General features: G+C 34.1%; 2 protein-coding genes across 2 annotated transcripts in view; both read left to right on the top strand.

Moving 5' to 3' along the window:
- LOC117315176 (basic proline-rich protein-like) overlaps positions 1–19,710 on the top strand; it is a 64,080-nt gene that overhangs the window by 18,979 nt on the left and 25,391 nt on the right. The gene's annotated exons all lie outside the window — the stretch shown is intronic.
- LOC117315082 (cytochrome P450 3A12-like) overlaps positions 11,468–19,710 on the top strand; it is a 95,262-nt gene continuing 87,019 nt past the window's right edge. Inside the window, exon 1 of the mRNA XM_033869222.1 lies at positions 11,468–11,673. The gene's annotated coding sequence lies outside the window, so the exon portion shown is untranslated. The remainder of the gene's footprint in view (positions 11,674–19,710) is intronic.

Genomic DNA, 19,710 nt, shown 5'->3' with positions numbered 1-19,710 from the left:
TGGCCTTAAACTTGTTTGAGTCCATATACATGATAGTTATGTAGATGTGGAGGGGATGATCTGCTGATCAATAAGATCCATAGCCAAATAAATGCATGTCTTTCTTTATATTATTTTAAGAGCAAATAGTCACGACCAGAACCACAACACGCTATTGGTATAGCCTTAAACCTGTTTAAGATAGCCCATTAAATATACATGAGACATTAAGTTATGTAGATGTGGAGGGAAAGATACATATAATTATTCATTCACAGTACTTCAGTCAGCAGGCATTACACTGTTCACCGGTTTAATATTCATTACAAACAGGTCATGAATATTCGCCTGTCACCTACCTACAAATATAAAGGACATTGTTATGTATGGCTTACCTTGAGAAACCTTTGTAGTTCGTTGGCCCTGTACACGACGACTATACCTCTCTGTGATGGTCTTTTTGCCTCTTTTTTCCCCTCTGTGTTTTAGCTGATACGACATTTAACAACCTCTCTGTTTATTTGTATGACTTATTCCTCTTTTATATTTCGTCTTTCTCTGTCTTTCTCTCTGTCTATAATTATCTCCCTTTCATTTTAGCATGTCTCTCTATATGTTATTTAAATATTTAACTGTCCTCTTCGGAAAATTGTTGTCCTAAAGTTATCACAGGATTTCAGAGAAATTGAGTTTGGAGAAGAATTATATCAGCTTATATCTTCTTATATAATCCTACTGATAGAAGTAATTATATTGTGATGTAGTGTGGAAGTATATAATATTGTTAGAACTAAATTGAATAATGCACGTTATGATTCATTTGTCTTCAAACTTGAGAAAGTTATAGACGAAACTTTTCCCTGAAATTTCAAAAACAACCAGAACAAACAAAGGACACAGTTATTTAACGAAATACTTTATTTTCAACTTTCTAAACTCGTATATAATCCCTTCATAAGGTACACACATCGTGTAAAGGACGCTTAATGTTTCCAGATAGAGGATTAAAACATCAGCATTTCTCCCGTAAACGTTTATTACACTTCATTGGCAATCATCAATGATCATGTTGTGTTCATGTATTTATTCGTCAGGTGTGTATGATGTGTAATGTATATGTACAATACCTACATGAGGATAAATCTTAAGGGGGAATTGGTGAGATAAACAGAAAATTAGTTGATAAATCCATCTGCTGAAACATGGAGTATAAAAAGGCTGAATTATTAATCAGCTCGTTTAATCAAACACCTTAATTATAAATATATAAAAAGGATGATTTAGAGCTGAATATAAACCAAATATATTTTCAAAGAAATTCTTTCAACAGGCAACATGTAATGGTGTTATTTCAGGTTTTACCAGTAGAATAAATCCTCTATGGCTTAGGTACATACATTTAACACTATTCCCATGTGTGTTTGATATCATGTTTATATCATTTGATCATCAGAGAGATGCATACAGAATCCAGTTGGCATGCTATCTACTTTAGTTTAAGCTAGGTTGATTCAATGTGTGCATACACATTTCTGTTATACACGAATAATCCCCAACAATAACAATTAACGCCAGACACCTAGTTATATTCTGTAAATGTGGTAACTGGATTTGGAGAATTAGCATGAGTGTAATGCGGAGAGCATACGGCGTGAAATTATGTAAACAAAATAGATTAAAACAAACTGAAAGAGATGAAGCTACATCGTCTGTTATGAAGGCTGAAACAATAGTTTCTTCAATTTGAATAAATCAAAGTCAGTGGGGCTTAAAGATCATTTCGGATATGTATGTATGGATTAATTAATTAATTATTTCATGAATGAATAAACGAAAAGAATCGATACTATATTGAATCAATGAACGAACGAATAAAAGAATGAATTAATGAATTAATATGTATGAATGAATGAATGAATGAACGAATGAATGAATGAATGAATGAATGAATGAATGAATGAATGAATGAATGAAAGGAGAAGGAGAACAGTTAAAAACAGATCAAGAACTTCCCCCGAACACATACTGTGCGAAATTAGAGCTGGAACTACTGACACCACACACCTCTCAAATGACGCTGGAAAACTAAGAATAATTGAGCCTAAAAAAATCACCCGAGTTGCCACAATGACAGCGTCATATAATGTAATCAGAATGAATTAAAACAAACTGACAGATATGAAACAAGTTTCTTCATTTCGTAGAATTACAGTCCAACGTCCTTATCCTGAAGTCAATGGGGTTACGGATAAACACTTCCGGATACCCCGAATATTCGGGTTAACCAATTATATTTGTAAGATAATTTGAACTGTCGGCACTGAATCTGTACTTCGAGTTAAGTAGTATTCGAGTTATCGAAGTTCGACTTTTTAGCACAAATCAATATTTTGTTTGTTTATTTAGTCCTCGCAACAGCTACAACATTGAGATTGAAGCCGATCAAAGGCCCCTATACAATGTCATCAGTGAAATACCGAACCTGGATAGGGTTGCATACAACTCCCCCATTCTCACTCTATACTGACAACATGCTATGGGTGCATGACAACTTCCCCATTCTCAATGTTTACTGCCAACAGGCTATGGGTGCATGACAACCTCCCCATTCCCACTCTATACTGACAACATGCTATGGGTGCATGACAACTTCCCCATTCTCAATGTTTACTGCCAACAGGCTATGGGTGCATGACAACCTCCCCATTCCCACTCCATACTGACAGCAGGCTATGGGTGCATGACAACTTCCCCATTCTCACTCTATACTGACAACAGGCTATGGGTGCATGACAACTTTCCGATTCTCAATCCATACTGACAACAGGCTATGGGTGCATGACAACTTCCCCATTCTCACTCTATACTGACAACAGGCTATGGGTGTATGACAACTTTCCGATTCTCAATCCATACTGACAGCAGGCTATGGGTGCATGACAACTTTCCGATTCTCAATCTATACTGACAGCAGGCTATGGTTGCATGACAATTTCCCCATTCCCTATTTATACTGACAGCAGAGTATGATTGCATGACAACTTCCCCATTCTCAATCTATACTGCCAACAGTCTGTATATTCCTTACCTCAAACGCCTTAAAGCTAACAGTCAACCATAAATACGTACCAGTTATATCGACTTATGTCTCGATAAGGGGGAATAACTCATGACCTCCCTTTTTAAGGGGTTGGTATGTATAGTTATTTGGAAACAGAGAGAACATACAGCAAATGCTGAAAATTCTGGTATCTTCATAAAAGGAACAAAGATATAACCTTGACAAAAAGATTATCTATTCTCATTAATCTTATGTACGAGAATAAGAGAATTAATTAACGAATGAATAAACTAATGAATGAATGAATGAATGAATTAAAAGATGAAAGAATGAGTAAATATGAAATAATAAATGAATGAATTTGTACAATTATAGTCTATCAGTCTTATCACGAAGCAAGCGGGGTAATGAAAAAAAATTCGCGGATAAATATGAATGATTGAATGAATGAATGAATGAATGAATGAATGAATGAACAAATGAATGAATTAATTAATCAATTAATTAATGAATGAATAAATTAAATAATTAATTAATTAATTAATGAACATAATAAGTTTATAATGAATGAATAAATGATTACATTAACTGAATGAATGAATGAACGAATGAATGAATAGAAGAAACGAAAGTGAAAAGAGAACAAGATGTAAAAGATACCACCTGTTTGAAATGACAAATTGTTACAATGATGAACCTAGGTCTCTAACCCCTGACACACATTTCTCAAATGATGTTGAAGAATTCGGCATAATTGAGCCGTAAAAAGACTTTCTGCCCGAGCTACCTCAGTGACAGCAACTTGTTAATTACCCTTCCAAAGGTGTATCTGTGTTGACACCGTCCAAAAAGTGTCTATATAGTCCTATATACACCTGCTGTATAGTCCAACAGGACCTTTTGATCCATATGAAGTTATTCTATAAGCTGAGTGAGAGGGTCCGATCCCGCGATAACCGACAGTTACCTATGTAAATCCATCAGTAGTTCCCTTCATGTTGTTTATACACTTGACTAGATATCTGTATCATACAGGACCACTCAGAGGCTGGACTAGTTCAGTCGAGACATTTAAAGGCCAAATGTAATTGAATTTAATTTGTATTTTGTGATCCGTTAAGAGATATCCGGAGGAAGTTGTCCTTGATGTCTCCGAAATCATTGTTACTTACTCAAAAAAAAAAAGAATAAATGTCCTACGTTTTATTGAGGGACACTCTAGATATGCTGTGTTAATTGAATTTTTTCTCCCACAAAAAGTGGTACTTACACCACACATTCTAGGTTTAACGGCACATAAATTCAACAGTGATCCGCTTATGATATTTTTCGTAAAAGATAAATACTACAGGACTTAGAACGATCACGTGATGAATCAATATTTATTATTTACCAATGCAGTAATTTTTGTTATGTTTTGATAAAGACAAAAATTAGAACAATAGAATTACAAACCTTTGTTTACATTTTCAGGTTTAAATCAGTATACATGTTAGATTTTTAGGTTCAAATCAGTATTAATGTTAGATTTTATAGTTCAAATCAGTATACATGTTAGATGTTTAGGTTCAACTCAGTATACTTGTTAGATTTTTAGGTTCAAATCAGCATACATGCTAGATTTGTTAGGTTCAAATCAGCATACATGTTAGAATGTTAGGTTCAACTCAGTATTTATGTTAGATTTTTGGGTTCAAATCAGTATACATGCTAATTTTCTAAAATGAGATGGGCCCCAGTGTCAAGACTACATACGTATGTGTATTTTTGTTTGTTATTTACATGGCATTCGTTGTGTAATGAAAACATATTTTAAACCACTTGTCCCAATACTCATCTACTTTTTACCGAAATTGTGCTTGGTGATATAACGCATCAACTTAACAAATTCGATAGGAAATATGTATGAATGACATTATGTTCTCTTTAAACAACAAGATAACCACTATTCATGAAATTACAATTTTCTATTTAATTCTTAAACAATTTTATTTTGTTCTGTTATGGATAATAGTTTACTTCAGTGATGACAACCAATATAAATCTATATTGAAGTCAAAAGCACAAATTTATTTTTGATTTCTTTCACAATTTCGTTCTGTTTTGTTAAGGATAAGCGTTTTCCTCAGTGATGACAACACGAACAAATCACACGGAAATCAGAAGTAACTTATATTGTCGGTATTTCTACGGTCTTACCAACAACATTATGCAATTGCATAAGAAACTTATTACATATTCCATAGTCTATACCCATGGCGGTGTGAGGATATATCAAAATCACATGAACGTATAGAATGATTTATGTGGGGTCAAATAGAATTTTGTTGTAGATTGTCCTTAGGGATTTGCGTCATTCTCTATCACTTATTTTCCATTATGTGTTGATGGACTGTTTGTTTTTATTTCAATTTATTTTACCGATTAAGTTTACGACTTCAGTTTCGTCTTTTCAGAAGCACACAACTCTTAAAACACCTCGTATAGCGACAACTCTCCCAAAGGTAACCCCATACATGTATAGTATAAAATGCCTCCAGTATTGACGTCAGTCTTATAAGGAGCCTCATACATCTATTATATATAATACCTCGTGTTTTTACGTTAGTCCATACGGAGCCTCATACATCTATAGTATATAATACCTCGAGTTTTGACGTCAGTCCATACGGAGCCTCATACATCTATAATTATTTTTTCTTTGTTTTCATGGTAAATACTCAAATGTGATTGGTCGAAAAATTCTTTTCATTCTATGAAAGAAATTCCGAGAATGGCGCGAAAAATGTGACGTCACAATACGTCAATTGACGTTGCGTATTGATTTGAGAAAAAGAATCCCATTTAAAACCAGTAAAATTGTACATAAAACATGTTTTAAATTAGAAAATCATTTTCAAAAATTAATTATAAGCGTTGATGTCAATTCTTTTTAGTTTCATCGGGGTATGAAACAAATTTTGTTTGCAAACATCTGTAAGAATCCGCGTAGCGGATTCATACAGTTTGCAAACAAAATTTGTTTCATACCCCGATGAAACTAAAACAAAATGACATCAATGCTTAAATAAAATATAATACCTCGAGTTTTGACATCAGTTCCTAGGGAGCCTCATACATCTATAAAATATAATACCTAGAGTTTTGACATCAGTTCCTAGGGAGCCTCATACATCTATAAAATATAATACCTCGAGTTTTGACATCAGTCCCCTAGGGAGCCTCATACATCTATAATATATAATACCTAGAGTTTTGACATCAGTTCCTAGGGAGCCTCATACATCTATAAAATATAATACCTAGAGTTTTGACATCAGTTCCTAGGGAGCCTCATACATCTATAAAATATAATACCTAGAGTTTTGACATCAGTTCCTAGGGAGCCTCATACATCTATAAAATATAATACCGAGAGATTTGACGTCAGTTCCTAGGGAGTCTCATACATCTATAAAATATAATACCTAGAGTTTTGACGTCAGTCCCATGGGGAGGGAGTCTTATATATCTTTAATATATTATATCTCGAGTTTTGAAGTCAGTCCGATAGGGAGCCTCATACATCTTTTATACTTGTATAGAATAACTCGAGTATTGACGTCAGTCCCATAGTGAGCCTCATGCATCTATAAAATATCATACCTCGAGTTTTGACGTCAGTCCCCTAGGGAGCCTCATACGTCTATGATACAACATACCTCGAGTTTTGACATCAGTCCCCTAGGGAGCCTCATACGTCTATGATACAACATACCTCGAGTTTTGAAGTCAGTCCTATATAGAGCCTCATATATCTTCAATAAATAATACCTCAAATCCTGACGTCACCCTCATACAGAGCCTCATACGAAATGAACCTAATGTATCTACAATACATAATGACTGAGGCGTTTTGAATGTGAGAGATTGATTCTCGAGCCCTTGAATTGTCCTGATACCTTATGACGTTTATTCAGTATTTCAGGTACACCGCTATATACGATATCAATAGGTTTAGATAAAATATCAGACACCTACTCAGTGTCTAATTGAGAAAAGATTAGCTTCGATAAAAGGACATACTACAGGTTAGTTTACGTCGTATAGAACGAACTACATAATAGATAAACAAATAAAGAAATGCATAAATAAACACATACATTAAAAAAGAGATAAATAAGGATTCAATTCACAATAAGATAATAATAAAAATAACAATATAAAAACCAAAAACAAAAACTATTTATTGTTCAAAAATGTTTTTCTATACAATATTTTTCTATATTTCTATTTTTTATCAATGTTCTTTTCTCTTGAAAATTATTAACAGGAAATTTGACAAGTATTGTTTTACATTTATTTGAGATATTTTCTATCATGCTTTGTTTTATGTTTAACTTGTACGTCGTGGACCTGACCTCCTACCAACAACCAAATTCGTGTGCTGCCAAGGTGAAGGTCACACTAACAAAACGTAAACAAAGCTCTGACCGAAAGGATGAGATCAAAACTGTTGCGCTAACGACACTTTCTATTTTACATATATATATGTACGAAAGTTCAGTTTACAATACCGACACCTTATGACAGACGTCTAGGGTTACCAGTAATTCAATTATACACCTACAAATTTACACCATTTCTGCTCTAATGCTTCAAATAATTCTCTCTCATATAATTCATAGGGGTAATATTGAAGATTTTTTGTTGGTCCATGACTTCTGATTTTTATCCATTCGAAACTGGAACGTATATTTAACGATCATACTACATTTATTTCAAATTATACATGCCTTCGACAACATCTTTATTTTATAGACTTTTTTCATTTACCAGATCAAAACCAAAGTATTGTAGCAACACTCATGTACGCTTTAAAACGATTTTAAAGACGAATGCCTAATGTATTGGGAAATAGTTTGTTCAAGTAACTGAGTTTATTTAGCACAGTTTAACAATGAATTTGACAGGATGATTGAGAAGGTAACACGGTCTACGTGTAAACACTGTAGCGACATTTTATCTCCATTGTGGTATAGTAGAATATGAGAAGAATAAGAGAACTGCTACTGCCCCTGTTAAAAGGCACCTGTGTAACAAGCTTCTATCCCTGAAAATCAAATACCTGATATGCACGTTTTATGTCGTATCGAAATTGTACATTAACTATATATGCTTCCCTAAACATGTTTGACATTAGAAACTAGTAAGTGTTAATACATTAAGAAAATCCTAACACACAAGATACTTTAATTTTGACTTTTCAGTTCTTTGCCTACCCTACAATATTTGTTTTCTGCTACTGCAAGTGAGGAACGATCATAAGTATTCTACTTTGAATAATTTGCTGCAATGTGTTTAAAAGCTATCATCTTTTAGAACGTTTTAATGTTATGTCTTATAATTGTTATCTATTTACTAACAAACATAAAAAAATTATTGTTAAAGAAAAGTGAAGCTGGCGATTCTACTAGCCTGCTTTTGAAATAAACTATAATACTGAGATAGAGGTATTTCCAGATAACAAAAAGGAAATTGTATTCAGGTAAATGACCCTTTCAATACACGAAATAAAGCACTAAATTTGCTAGTTTTAAGTGCGATGACCCTCTAGTCACGTGAAAATCAGCACAACAAAAACGCTTTGATTGTATTGCAATTTCAATAGGACAGCTGTTGGACAAATGTAGCAGTGAACAGGTAAAAATGTCCAATTCTGAAAAATATGGCACATATTTAAGATACGTAAACATTGCCAGTTAACCCTACATATTACCTGTACAAAAGTATATATATTTATATATATATCTATACAACATTTACAATTTAAATACAGATCTGAAGGATAAGTAAACATAGTTTTTCTATGATTTTCATACCTGTGAATACCATGGTAATAACTAACTTAAAAACAAATTAAAATTGCATAATATTATGATATTTGACCAAAAATGACAAAATTCTTTAAACAATTGTTTTCTGAAACCTATTTGAAATTAATATCTCTATTTCAAAGACAGAATTAATCTTGTTTTGACATGAGTTGATTATGAGCCACCATTTTTAGCTGTAGGCAAAACGAAATTTCCTGTATAAACACACTTTCGGAAAATCCGGAACCAATTATTTATTTTAGTTTTAACAAATGTGACGCCTGTATGTACTACTTCATAATATACCAATTATAGTATATATTTATATATGTTTCGTTTTTTAATGCATATCATATTACAAGAGTTATTTGCTTAACAAAACATCCACCATGACTAGACATTCTTTCTTTGGTGTGGTGTGCTATCACAGTCGTACTAATAGATGTGTGATCGAATTAAGAAGAATATGATAGGTAGCTTACTCTTAATTGGATACAATGATGATAGGATATTCCATAAGTTCTTTTAAAGTGATACGAAACTGATTTATTCTTGTATTTGATTACAAAAGTGATTATTGCTAATGCAATGATGATTATATATCATTGTTATTTCAATAGTCTATGAGTCTAAATTATATATATATATATTAATAAATAATGAAAGCAACCCATATTTTTTTGTCAACATCAAAACCAACAACAACAAATGTTAAGCATGTTGTTTCCAACTTCTTGATCGCATGTAATAATCCAATACGAAACTACAATTGGTGTGGTTTATATATCACTTTATATATCGGGGGTTATGTCCACTAGTATGGCGTTCCGGCATTTCAGCTGACGAGCAAATACAGCTAAGGGAGAAAAAGGGAAGAAGCGTGGAGTAAAAGGAGAGACTGGTGTGGAGGAAATCAAATAATAGGATCAATACAAAACTTGGGCTTGTTTACGTATGTGATCTTAATTATTGATAAAAGAAAGTCAACATTTCTTTTATGTTATTGTATAAAGATACAGATATTTTTGTGTCATTTTGAAGACACGCTAGATTTAGGAAACACAGACAAAAACTTATTCGTCACACCTCTCCTGTTATTCCATATTTTCAGATACTGAACTTTTATGACTTTTAAATAAACTGAAAGAATATGAAGCAACACTCTCAGACTGACATATTCTTCCTAATATTACTGTAAGGCTTTATTAAATAGGTCAATTATAAATGACAGATTTATCGGTAGAAAAGCAGATATAATTCGGGCGAAAAGTATGGAACCTGAAATAAATATTCAAAATATGCATAATTAATGTTTTGATATTCATTGAAGATTATCTACAGTATGAAATTAATTTCTAATAACATATATAAAACGGTTTTCTTTGCAATGGCTGATTATACATTCTACAGTCAAATTAGGAATACTGTATTGCATTGCGCCATTCTGTTTAATAGTTCCTAAATGGGAAACGTAATTTCGTAATCCGCTTGCTACTTAATAATTTATTTACAAATATGTATTTATAAATTACACACGTACTTAACGCTCGTTTTAAATCAAATTTTGAAAATGATTAAATTCATTGAAATTTTGGATAACTTGCATTAATATGTTGACATTTGTTTGACCTTTGACATTCGGCCGCCTCTTAGGATCACGTTAAGTCGTTAGCATCACTGACGAGTCTACGAAGGATTGGATGGGTGGTGCTCATATCTTTAAGTATCATACACGATTCAGCAGTAGATAATAAGTTAACATTCATCTCCGAAAAAGCTCCAAAAATTAACCATTTCTTTAATGAAATCATTATATACAACCATATACAATGATTTTAGAACACAAGATAAGTAAGATAAGTAATTGCAATTTCACCGACTTTTTTCTAATATTTCAATTCAGATTTGAGTTGAAAAATATATATCCACTAAGCATAAATTGAAACATATACATATGATATATAAAGTAATACATATGTAAACATGTTTAGGTTATGATACATGTGTATGTATATATGCTTTCACGAATCATATATCATACAAAAATGAGCAATTTCATACAAATACGTGGTGACAATATCAAATAGAGAAATCCCATTGAAAACGTGAAGGCCGGTGTGGTCATAAAGCACGGTTACTATAATGTGTACGTGTCTCTCTGTGTAAGGTGATTCTGACAGCATAAAGAGAGGGAGATTTATTTGCTAGTACCCGTATGACGGGAGGAGGGGGGCATAAAGCAGTATCGTAGAGCAGAATTTTACAGGCGACTGGGCCGGTACAAAGGCCGCCCTAGCAGGCTCCTGGTATTATAAGCATATTCAACTTAATAAAGAATATTTTCAATATAAATCGTTTAATCTTTCCCCAAACTAATGCAAGTTTGGATTCAAAATGACCATCAGAGATTAATGAATTATATAAATAACGATATCTCAAAGCAGTTTTAAAAAAGAATACATTTTATGAAAATAGTTTTTTCTTTATAAAGCTGGTCGTATTTTTAATTACAAATTGAAGTCCTTTAATGCCCAGCCGCAAGGTGTCAGCACCAGATCTAGTCGACCAGAAATAGATACCCACCACTACGTTTAACATCTCCCCGGATGAGTCCGAGTTTTAGATAAAAATACTGTTGTAGTTTGTGAGATTTTATATTATTCATAATATTTTGGATGAACCTTTGTAGATGATGTGATCGAATTGGGATTTTCGATGTGATTTCGCTGGGAATCATGTGATGCAACTGGCCTCCAGAGCCGGACGGTCCCGTGAACTGTGAGTACTCACACAACCTGTTTGCACGTACATACATTACGAACATTCATAATAATAACATTTACTAACCATTTATAACTGAAAAACATGAGTTTGTACACAATGTTGCCAAGTTCGTCATTTGCATAACACTTTAAAGGCCCCGTCGCCCTCGTAAATAACTAAAGGCATTTTTTTCCGCCCCCCCCCCCCCCCTTTTTTTTTTTACGAAATCCGTATTTATATATGGATTTCATTAAAAACAAAAGCAAACAAAAACAGAAATGGCAAATAATATACACATGTATACAAAGCTGCCTCGTACATTACGGCTGCATGTCTCGTCCTTTAAGGACTCGTGAGGGATTCGAGGGGACAAAATGTGGTGAATGTATTCAGGACAATTTTGGGGGAAAGACGTACTACAACTGCCAAAAGTAACCGTGTGATTCAATCAACGGAATAACTTTTGAATATTAGATAAGATTAAAAGAATGTGGAACGTGTTTGTGTATTTAATAAATATATTTAACTTCAGTACATCTTTATATACAGAAAAAAAAATGTTTTGTTAGCCAAGCGATGGGCAGACGTAAAGAGATCCCTTGTAAGAGTTTATATGGTTTGGTTATACATGCATACGATGTTGTGGAATGATTTATGGGGATACGAATATGGTCCAATTGGTAAGAGAGGAGAAAGGTTTTGTCACTGAGCAATTTAGTGTACATGTTGTCGCTTGTGTTTGTCTCTTGAGCTTCTTTTTCTACAATAACCCAGGTAAATAAAGATATACAATACCTATGTAGGCAACTTAAAGATCTCATATATATTCAAGAAATGCCTCTCCTTCAATATATATATCGCTACATGTCTGATACAGGACGTCATAGTTTACCTATAATTTATAAAAATGGCAGTTGCTACACTTGCTAAGCGCTTAGCCTTATGTGAGCAATGTCAGCATAATGTGACCGGGTGGGGTGTCCTGCTGGTTGTCTTCGGCAGTATGTTTCAGTGAGATAGCACTATAAAGTCGACGTTAGTTCCGCGCTATCACAAGGAGACTAACACGTACATACCGCGGCCTCCTGAAAAACACATCTCACCATGCATCTGGCACTTATGGGAGGTTTGGTTTGGTTTGGTTTATTTTGTTTAACGTCCTATTAACAGCTAAGGTCATTACTTATGGGAGGCCGTCCGTAGATGACTTTAGCTGTTGATACGACGTTAACAATAAGACAACAAACCAAATAAAGGACATCGGAAACATCATACTTTTCCATATCCATCAGTAAAACTTATCACATTCAATGAATAATGCAAATAATGCACATACATGTTGACTAATATCTCGACATGTCTCTATGAGGAATTAATGTAAGAAAAAATCACAATTTATTAGCTTCTACTTTTACATGAATTCGTGATCTATCTAATGCATGACGAGGCCTAGAATGAAGAAACAGCTGCCTGGTGAAGTTTAATATTCATTATGCCTCATAAATTGTACCCATTACTTCACTATTTGACGGATTATACAAAAAACAAACAATATACAAGCACGTTTAAAAACAAATATAGGGTTACGTACAGTAGAGCCAAAATGGATTAAAATCAGAATCCTGTTTCCTCCTTCTAGGACTCGTCAGTGATGTAAGGGGCATCATACAACTGTTTCGTCCTTCTAGGACTCATCAGTGATGTTATGAACACCATACAGCTTCTCGTTCTAGGCAAATTTCCGTGACACAAAGGTCATAAAGTGTTGATGTCTCCAAAGCGAACATTTCTTCCATTTGTCTTCTTGCACTGGTATATTTCCATCTCTTGATTTTGTCTTTCGAATAACTTTCGGTTGAAATTCCTTTTTCTCTTGATGTCTCTTACTTCTCTCTTCTCACGAAAATTAGAGCCATTCACGGCCTAACAACACCAGAGAAAGACGCCTATAAAAGAAATACATCAAAACATCAGAGAATACAGACATAATAACGAAACCATTATTCTAACACAACACAGACACAACGAAGGCAAAATATAAACAAAAAGGGTTAAATTTGCATGGAGATCCTTGGAAAAGGACAAGGAGAATGAGACCAGGTTTTCTGGCAGGCTAAAGTTCTTCTACTCCATTGACGATATCCTTCATACAAATAGGTCAAGTCTGGGCTAAGTGTCATAATCAAATGACACCAACACAACCTAATTCGAGTTCAAAGTGTGTAACGGTACAATTATAAAAGTTGTTAAATACATATAATTGTATGCCAAATATGAAGATACATGCGGTATAGAAATTGTATAATAAAACGTAAACATTTAACGGAGTAAACAACATCAGGAAAAAACTTGAATTGTTCAATTTTAATGAGTTGATATTTCGCTACAGTCCCGTGGTTTGGATATTCCGTACGTTTCTACTTTCGCGATATCCTTAATGACCGCAAATAAAGGGAAATAAGGTCAGCTGCTTATAGCATGACCTCTATAGTATAGTGATTAATTTGCTTAATGTATGACATTTATTGTTTAACTTCATAATAGAATACAAAATTGTAAGATTATTCCTGTTAGTAGAAGAATATGGAAATCCATGCAAACCAATTTTTACTGGTACAATAAGAAATTGTAAACAAGTGAATGGTAAACTAAATGAGTAATAAACAAAGAAATGGTAAATGAAACATGGTAAATGAAGAAATAGTAAACAATGAAATGGCAAACAATGAAATGATAAACAATGAAATGATAAACAAGGAAATGATAAACAAGGAAATGATAAACAATGAAATGGTAAACAATGAAATGATAAACAATGAAATGATAAACAATGAAATGATAAACAATGAAATGATAAACAAGAAAATGATAAACAAAGTAATGTAACGAGAAACAAAGAAGTGTAAACAAAGAAAATGTCAACAAAAAATGGTAAACAAAAAAGGTTAATAAGGATAAGGTAAACAAAGAAACAGTAAACAATGGAATAGTAAACAATGGAATGGTAAACAATGGAATGGTAAACAAAGTCAATTTGTGCAAAGAAACGGTAAACAATGGAATGGTAAACAAAGTCAATTTGTGCAAAGAAATGGTAAACAATGTCAAGTTAAGCAAAGAAATGGTAAACAAAAATCATTAAAACGTTGTTAAAACATAAATGAGATAGAGATGAACTTTGTAAAACTTGAAACAAATCAAGGAATAAAATACCAGGTGTCCTTGAGGGGTAGCCATTCTCTGTTTCCTTAACCAAACCAAACGTGTAAATCTAGGTCACAACCGTTCTCAGAAAATGTTAGCCAAAAAAAAAGAATACAATATAACTCGAGGACAATATCAAAACAAGTTATAGATTTCGTGGGGAACATTGAAAAACCAAGAGATATGAGACAATGTATTCCGCAAGGTTAAATATATTCTGCTTCATCGAGTATATCTATCATTTAGGTCTGGGTCATATCCAGGTCAAGTCGTGATTTCAAAATGATGATTCATTCAAATCTTTTTATTGTTTCGTTCGAAGATAAGGCACTTCCTTGTCGCTGTGGCTTTATTCCTGGTTCAATTTCAAAATTATCAGGATATTAAACAAAACTTAACATAATTGTAAGAAATATATCTTATACATAAAATATGAAACACGAAAGTTACTAAGATTTGACCCTGATTTGAATGGCGGGTATATTCGACAGAACAGTCTTAACCTTGCGAAATACCTGGTCTCATATTCCTTGGTTTTTTAAATGTTCCTAATTTCCTTTAAAAGTATCAGGATATTGAACAAAACTTGATATAATTTGAAGAAAAATATCTTATGCATAAAAAATAAATTACTCAAAGTTGCTTTAAGTGGTAATTTACAGTTTTACCAGCAGTAGGAGTTTTTTTTAAAGGGTTTATTTTTATTGAATATTTTGAAAGTAAAATGAAATTCAGAACTGAATTTCATATCACTTAATTTCGCTAGTTCTCCATTGTCTGATCTCGTCGTCATTAATATCACGTGATCGCAAGACAGACAGACATACTCTATTTATGACATGAGATGTCGTAATAACAATAACTCGTTAATCTAAACAATGTTCCCAGTTGGATTGTTATATTACAAAAAATCGACCTATTACAGTTAAATGTCCTGATGACTTTGATGTTTTGCCTTAAGTTGTAAGTGTAAATGTCAAAAGTCTCCATTTATAAATTGATCACGTTTTTGCCATTTCAAACATTTTTAGAATAAAATGGGAACGAATCGTGAGTTAGATGTCGTTAATGAGCTTGTTTTGTCTGCAGATTGAATAAAGCTTATCTGTGATCATTGGTATCGAGACTGATTTCCTGAATTTGACAGCAGACGCAAAGGCTAGTTTTTTAATGCGGCATCATTGCATCAAGAAAACAATGTCTGCTGCGCGTGATGTAACTCATCGTAATAGACGATAAAAGGGACATTGTCGTGTTACGTGATAATAAATTACCAAGGATATAAAGTGAAGATGAATAGACTTTTACATCGGTCTTTTGTTGTCGGCATAGTATGACCGGGTTAGGTATCACACTACCGTGTCCCGGCATTCCAGTATGATAGCGCTATAGTAGAGACCATCAGAGGCCCCCGTCAATCATTGACATCGTCCGTAACTGACGTTAATGTTTGAAAATGACGTTAAATAGTACTAAACCAAACGTGTTGATTTCAAATAATCATTCATAGGGGATGACGGGTAAACTTTTTTGGGATGTTTGGTCAAAGTTCAAAGTTCGTATTTATTTTCGACAATTGAGAAAAAATACATAAACTGCAGATTTTTTGTAAACTAGTAATAGCGAGCTGATCATTCAATACCCTTCAATAATAACATACCAAAATGACTTTGTCTCCAATGACTTCAAACGTATTTCTGGTAAGTAACTTCAATGTAAACAATGGTTAACACTCACCGCATTGTTTGTTTAGGTAACTATATCTCTGGTCAAAAAATATGCTATGAGGGACAACGAGAGAGGGCAACAAAACATGAATCAATAATCCAAATATCTGATAGCGATAGAAGATCAAACGTTGTATCTTCAATGTCTCAGGAGACATTTTAGTCAATAGAAGACACGGAAGAAAACGCGTGTGTGTCATGCGTCTAGAATTGGAATTTTAGTGGAGAAAGCGATATAAAAGCGTCTGTCAGAGGCGCGAACATAATTGAACACCACTCTTTATGACCTTTAAGGACATGGGTCACGATTTTAAGGGGAAAAAATATTTTGCGTTAATCTGATAAAATGATGTGATAGGACGTTCAATCATGAGCAAGCAATCTTGTTATTACCCTCAAAATGGTTGACAATCCACTGCTAGAGCCTTGACCGACTTGCATAATTCATCATTATAGAAACGTCATCTTTTTTAACGAGTAACTCCATATCACTGTTCAGACTGGGTGTGTTCTAATAGAGCTATTGTAGTACAGACTGATTGATAATTCCGTTCCATTGTGATGACTAGATTGTCTGGTTGCCTTTTGCGATTTCATAAGCAGTTTTAAAAAACATTTTGATATTTTACCGTCAGATATTGATTTTGTCACCAGATTAATTAGTCTGCTTTGAATTATTGATTAAAGAACTCTTTTGATAAGGCACAAAATCCAATACTTTAAAATAGTAAATAAATTGTGATGTTTCCTTTGAGATTAAATCTTATCTCTAACTACCGATTATTTGAGCCTCGGTATCAATATTTCCTGTAATTAACGTTTTTTTTTTTTATAAAAGTAACTAATTTACATAACGGAAAAGAAGATTTGGAATCCTAATTTAATCGTCTATTTTTAAAATCAACCTCAATGACTCTTTGTTTTAATCATGTCATACTTATTAAATATATTGAAGATGCATCATCAACTCATCGTTATAGAAACGTCATCTCTTTCTGTGTACCACTGAAAACGTCACCAATTCTATGTGCGTCATCAATTACTGTATACCTATCAAGTGTGTCATCATTCTTGGTGTAATGCAACATCAATTTATGTGTTCCTCATCAAATCGTCACCAATTCCCGTGTAACTATTATATTCTTGGTTAAGCTAGACATTTAGACATAGTCAGAAAATCTATCAAATGAGATGTTATATGCTGTAGATTTCTGGGAAGGAAGTTGCATTAATAATTATAAAAAAAGACCCATTTAAACCTTCGTTTTATTAACATAAACCCATAAAAGTGCTTTCGGGATTCAAAACATGCAAGATTTTAGTGATACAGTTCAGCAATTTACCGTAAATCATTTTCATCCATCAAAAGCTGTCATGTCTAGATACTATCTTATGTATAACCACTTTGGCAGCTACCTTTCATGGCCAAATGCTGACAATAAAATTCATTCTGCTTTTTGATTCTGACAACAATAGTGGAGTTTAATTTTAAATGCTGCAGATTCAAACATAAGACAACTGAAACAAAGACCCCATGTGAGCTGGCTTTGGTACCAAATAACGTGCTCATTCAATGCGGCCTATTCAAGGGATGCTTCAAAATACTGCAAGTTTAACTGTAGTGTCATGTCACAGAGCAGAGGACATGACATCTCAGCCAGATAACGGCAAAGCATGCTTCCGAAAATGTTCAATCCAATGAGTCTCTGCAATATTACGCATACATTTTCCTTAACATGTTTCCATGCTCAAATATTTCTGTATAAGTACTAAACGACATTAATGGCACAATAAAATCGTTTAAATCAGGCAAATCTGGGTATCGTCACATTCTCAAAACGATTATTAGGGTGTGACAATGGAACCATAGGCATATCAACGAGATACAGACACGTGTGATGTCATATCACATCAGGAAACTAAATGTTTCCAAATAAGGTCATGTTGTCAGCATCACATCCCCCCCCCCCCCCCCCCCATATTCTGCAGTAACCAGTATCATTCAAAACCTTGTGTTACTATTTTTTTGGGTGTAGTCGACATTGGAGTGGAAGATGAGCGAAGTAAAGAATCTAACTCCATCATACAGCTGTTCCGTCCTTCTAGGACTCGTCAGTGATGGTAATATAAAACTCCGTCATACAGCTGTTCCGTCCTTCTAGGACTCGTCAGTGATAGTAATATACAACTCCACCATACCGCTGTGCGTCCTTCTAGGACTCGTCAGTGACGGAATATAAAACTCCGTCATACAGTTGTTCCGTCCTTCTAGGACTCGTCAGTGATAGTAATATAAAACTGCATCATACAGCTATCCGTCCTTCTAGGACTCGTCAGTGACGGAATATAAAACTCCGTCATACAGCTGTTCCGTCCTTCTAGGACTCGTCAGTGATAGTAATATAAAACTGCATCATACAGCTGTCCGTCCTTCTAGGACTCGTCAGTGATAGTAATATAAAACTGCATCATACAGCTGTCCGTCCTTCTAGGACTCGTCAGTGCTGGTAATATAAAACTGCATCATACAGCTGTCCGTCCTTCTAGGACTCGTCAGTGACGGAATATAAAACTCCGTCATACAGCTGTTCCGTCCTTCTAGGACTCGTCAGTGATAGTAATATAAAACTGCATCATACAGCTATCCGTCCTTCTAGGACTCGTCAGTGACGGAATATAAAACTCCGTCATACAGCTGTTCCGTCCTTCTAGGACTCGTCAGTGATAGTAATATAAAACTGCATCATACAGCTGTCCGTCCTTCTAGGACTCGTCAGTGATAGTAATATACAACTCCACCATACCGCTGTGCGTCCTTCTAGGACTCGTCAGTGACGGAATATAAAACTCCGTCATACAGTTGTTCCGTCCTTCTAGGACTCGTCAGTGATAGTAATATAAAACTGCATCATACAGCTATCCGTCCTTCTAGGACTCGTCAGTGACGGAATATAAAACTCCGTCATACAGCTGTTCCGTCCTTCTAGGACTCGTCAGTGATAGTAATATAAAACTGCATCATACAGCTGTCCATCCTTCTAGGACTCGTCAGTGATAGTAATATAAAACTGCATCATACAGCTGTCCGTCCTTCTAGGACTCGTCAGTGCTGGTAATATAA

This window comes from Pecten maximus, chromosome 17 (assembly GCF_902652985.1).
Source record: "Pecten maximus chromosome 17, xPecMax1.1, whole genome shotgun sequence".
Taxonomy (NCBI): Eukaryota; Metazoa; Mollusca; class Bivalvia; order Pectinida; family Pectinidae; genus Pecten; species Pecten maximus.
Note: the sequence above shows the minus strand (reverse complement) of the source record. Positions and strands in the feature narration are given on the sequence as shown.